This window comes from Balaenoptera acutorostrata, chromosome 15 (assembly GCF_949987535.1).
Source record: "Balaenoptera acutorostrata chromosome 15, mBalAcu1.1, whole genome shotgun sequence".
NCBI lineage: Eukaryota > Metazoa > Chordata > Mammalia > Artiodactyla > Balaenopteridae > Balaenoptera > Balaenoptera acutorostrata.
The window spans coordinates 1,594,993-1,600,311 of record NC_080078.1 but is presented as its reverse complement, the minus strand read 5'-3'; positions in this window follow the sequence as shown (position 1 = coordinate 1,600,311).

Sequence of the window (5,319 nt, the reverse complement as noted above, 5' to 3'; positions counted from 1 at the left end):
CGGGCCCTGCGGTAAAGGAATAAACTATTTGTGAAGCCGCAGGGAGGTACCAGAAATCATCTCAGTACACGGAAGTAAGTGAAAATATCATTTACTTAAAAATTGATACTAGAGGAAACTGTAAGTTCAACAAACTATTTTGGTTAGGATGTCTTAGCCTTTCACCAAATATTTCAACTTACGTTACTAAGTTCCCCCTCCACATGTCGGCTTTTAGACTCGTCTACTGACTGGGCAAAAGAATGGGCGATTCCAAAATACAAACGGAATTCCTGGAGAGCCAGAGAAGGCTAAGGCTACTAGAGGGACGACTGCCTGGCGCAATACAAAAAGGAATGAGAGTTGCTTTAATCACTTCCGCCCAAGCTCACCGCGGCGGCTGTAATCCCGCCTTTCCCCATTCTGATGGTCACTGTGGTTCGGCCCGCGCGGGCCTCCGCCCCCAGACGCGCGAGCGTGCCGGCCACGGGGGCGGTGAGGGGGGCGGGGCCAGCCGCGGGCGCGTGGAGAGGGGTGTGGCCAGCCACGGGGTCAGGGCGGGAGGGCGTGGCCGGCGTGGCCCGCGCTCCCAGGTGCCGCAGTACCTGAGCCGCAGGGGCGCAGTGACTCATGCTTTGGGTTTGCTCCGTCCGGAAGGTATTCTGTGTTTGTATTTTGTTTTTTGTTGAGCATGAGGGCCACCGCTCAGTGTAAGTGCTTTAATCTTTCTAAAAAAGAACGCGGTGGCTGCTGGGGGAGGGGGAATGGGAGTTAGGATTTAATGGGGACAGAGTTTCGGTTTGGGAAGATGGATAGTGGGTGACGGTTGCACAACAGTGTGAGTGGAGTGTACTTAATGCCTCTGGACTCTACACTGAAAAATGGCTAAAGTTGTAAATGGAATGTTGGGTATATTTTACCACAGTGGAAAGGAAAAAAAGAAAAGAACCAGGGTTCTTAGGTTGCCTACCTCTGGGTTTGAATCCTCCCCGTCTTCCTTTCAGCTTTGTAACTGTGGGCAGGCCCCTTGGCCTCTCTGCCTCAGTTTCCCCATCTGTAAAATGAGGGGTAGCCCGTTTTATGTGCGTGGCCCGTGGACCAGCTACTCAAAGGCAAACTAATTTTCCTGGCTGTCAAAGTTATCCTCCTAATTTCTAGCTTCATCTGCAGTTTTCATAGATCGTTGGGCTCTGCCAGCCGTTTTCTTCTAGAAGGTGCTATGGGTGACAAATCAATGAATAAGAAGTGGGTATTCACAGAAAAGCTTGAAAACAGCTGACTTGAGTCTGGCAGCTACATGTTTCTTAGGGAAGACTTCTCCAGCATGCAGGTGTTGTAAATAGTAGCCACTCATTACTGTTTCCCAGAGAAGGGACTTGTCATATCCTATTCTGCAGGTAAAATTATGAATGTGCTCACGATGCAAAAAAAAATGTATATTTTCAAACTACATCTCACAAGTGTTCTAGCGAGAACACCGAGACCATCAGCAGTTCTTCCACCCTCCAAAGTCTGAGGAGTGCTGTGATTAACGTTCAGAGTATGTCAGGGCCTGAGTGAGAGGCTCTTGTGTGGGGAGGGATACAGTGGTGAGGAAGGAATTATGATTCTTACTGTCTTAGAATTACATACAGTGCGGTGGGAACAACTTTCAGGAATCAAAACATCACAGAAGTGAGGGTAAAAGTACATTTGGGATAGGTTCATAAATCCTTCAACACTCCTTTCAGAAGGGAAGCCAAACCCTGCTCCCCGTAAGAGGGGGTGCACTTGATCACTCATTTCTAACGAACAGGATGTGGCAGAAGTGATGCTATGTGACTTCCAAGTGTAGGTCCAAAAAACAGTAAGCTTCCACCTGGCTCTCTCTCTCGGATCACTGGCTCTGAAAGAAGCTAGCCACCATGTCCTGAGGACGCTCAAGCCTGTGGTGGGACCCCCTGTGTGGAGGAACTGAGGTCCCTGGCCAACATCAGCACCACCAAGTTGCCAGACACCTGAAATGGAAACAGGTCCTCCAGTCCCAGTCTTTAGGTGGCTATAGCCCCGGCCCATGTCTTGAGAGAGGCCTCAGGAGAAACCAAACCTGCCAACACCTTGATCTTGGACTTCTGCCCTCCAGAACTGTGAGAAATAAATGTGTGTTGCTTTAAGCCTCCCAGTCTGTGGTATTTTGTTACGGCAGCTGGAGCTGACTAATACATTAAGGAAATATGTGAAATACATAGAAAAAGGCCTAGAAGGATACACATTAAACTGAAAAGAGTTCAATGAAAATAAGTAGTATTGGTGGTGTTGGTCAGAGAAAAATGTTGACTGTGAAATCTAGGTGGTTAGGTTTATAACTGTTCACTGGAAAATTCTTATTAGCATTTCTGTATGTTGGCAAATTTTTATGATACGTTGTTTGGGGTGGGGAGGACTTCAAGAGGCCCCCTACTGGAACAATTTGAGTCTCATAAGGAATAAAAAGTTGTATATGATTGATGTGTTTAAATTCATTTCTTCATAATGCTATTTTTGGAAATCCTGTTGATCACAGGTGAATATTGCTGGGGCATTGTCTCATTCTGAAGATAGATAAAAGACTCAAGCAAAACAATCTTGCCTTTCTTATTTTACCCTTACATTTCAAGGTAGCCAAATAGTTGATGAGGGAAAAAACTTATTTATAAAAAGAATTCTAGCCAATACATGCAGAAGGGTCAGTAAAATTAGAGAAGCAACATTTTGCAAACCTTATGAAATAAGCTTCTAAGCAATGATGCTGAAATCATTGGTGAGAGGTTGGTAGGGAACAGTGTAATGGAGGGACAAGGATGACAGCATCTGAATTTAAGGCTATAATTTTCCCTCTAAGCACTACTCTAGTTACATCCCACAAATTATAATATGTTGTGTTTTCTGTTGAAAATGTTTTCAATTTCCATTATGATTTCTTCTCAGACCTATAGTTTATTTGGAATGTGGTCTTAATTTACAAATATTTGAGGATTTTCCAGATATGTTTCCAAAATTAGTTTCAGGTTTAATTATGTTGTGAGCAGAGAACATACTTTGCTTTTTTGTGTGTGTTTTTGGGTTTTTTTTGGCCACACCGCTCATAGGATCTTAGTTCCCCAACTAGGGATAGAACCTGGGCCCTTTGCAGTGAGAGTGCAGAGTCCTAACCACTGGATCACCAGGAAATACCCCAGAGAACATACTTTGTATGATTTCTGTGCTTTTTAAAATTTATTGAGATTTGTTGCCGAGAATATGGACTCCCTTGGTGCGTGTTCCTTGAACTGCTGCTGTGGGTGAAGTGTTCAGGAAATGTCAGTGAGGTCCAGTGGGTTGATGGCATTGCTCTAATCTTCTAAAATCTTTCTGATTTTCTGTTCCTGTGTTCTATCAATTGCTGAGAGAGAAATGTTGGAAACTTCCAGCTCTAATGATGGATTTGACAATTTCTCCTTTCCATTTTATCACATCTTTCATGTACTTTGAAGTTCTGTGTTAGGTACATGTACATTTAGCGTTGCTTTGTCTTTTTGATGAATTGGCCCCGTTGCCATTTTAAATATTTCTTTTTATTCCTGATAATATCCCTGGCTCTGAAGTCTACTTTGTCTGATACTAATTTGGCTAACTTCCGGATTTCTTTTGATTAGTGTGTGCATGGCATTGTGCCCCCTAAAAGGGGGGAAATCAATAGAGAAAATCAATGAAAATGAAATCTGGTTCTTTAATAAGATCAATAAAATTGATAAACCTCTAGCCTTGATAGCCAAGAAAAAAAAAGAGAGAAGACACAAACTACTAATACCAGAAATGAAGTAAGGGGTCATCAGTACTGATCCTATAGATATTAAAAGGATGACAAAGGAATATTATGAACAGCTCTATGCCCACAAATTTGATAACTAAGATGAATTGGATCAATTGTTCAAAAACACTAACAAAAGACACACAAGGAGAAATAGATAATCTGAATAGGCCTATATCTATTGAAGTAACTGAATCACTAATTATCTTTCAAAAGAGAAAGCACCAGGCACTGATGGTTTCACTGGTGAATTCTATCAAACAGTTGAGAAAGAAATGATGCTGGGGACTTCCCTGGTGGCGCAGTGGTTAAGAATCTGCCCGCCAATGCAGGGGACATGGGTTCGAGCCCTGGTCCGGGAAGATCCCACATGCCGCGGAGCAACTAAGCCTGTGCGCCACAACTACTGAGTCTGCTCTCTGGAGCCCATGAGCCACAACTACCGAACCCGCATGCCACAACTACTAAGCCAGTGCACCTAGAGCCTGTGCTCCACTACAGGAGACGCCACCACAATGAGAAGCCCACGCACTGCAATAAAGAGTAGCCCCCGCTCGCCACAACTAGAGAAAGCTCGCGCGCAGCAACGAAAACCCAATGTAGCCAAAAATAAATAAATAAATAAATATTGTAAAAAAAAAAAATGATGCTGTTTTGCTACAATCTCTTCTAGAAAATAGAAGCAGAGGGAACACTGCCTAACTCATTCTATGAGGCCAGCATTTCCCTAATACAAAAAACTGGTAAACATATTATGAGAAAGAAAAACTACAGATCGACATCTCATGAATATAGATGCAAAAATCCTCAACAAAATATGAGCAAATTGAATCCAGTAATGCATAAAAGGATTATCTAACATAACCAAGTAGGATTTATTCATATGCAGCCTGCTTCAACATTTGAAAATCAATTACTGAAATCCACAACATCAGCTGACTAAAGAAGAAAAATCATATATCAATAGATGCAGAAAAAGCAAATGAAAAAATCCAATTTTTTTTTTTTTTAAATTTTTGGCTGTGTTGGGTCTTTGTTGCTGTGCGCGGGCTTTCTCTAGTTGTGGTGAGTGGGGGCTACTCTCCATTGCGGTGCTTGGGCTTCTCCTTTTTACTTAAGATTTTTATTTTTATTTATTTATTTAATAATTTTATTTATTTGTTTGTTTATTTGGCTGCACTGGGTCTTCATTGCTGCGTGCGGGCTTTATCTATTTGCAGCGAGTGGGGGCTACTCTTTATTGCAGTGTGCGGGCTTCTCATTGCAGTGGCTTCTCTTGTTGTGGAGCATGGGCTCTAGGCGCACGGGCTTCAGTAGTTGTGGCACGTGGGCTCAGTAGTTGTGGCTCGTGGGCTCTAGAGCGCAGGCTCAGTAGCTGTGGCGCATGGGCTTAGTTGGTCTGCAGCCTGTAGGATCTTCCCGGACCAGGGCTCGAACCCGTGTCCCCTGCATTGGCAGGCGGATTCTTAACCACTGCACCACCAGGGAAGTCCAACGAGGGCTTCTCCTTGTGGTGGCTTCTGTTGTTGTGG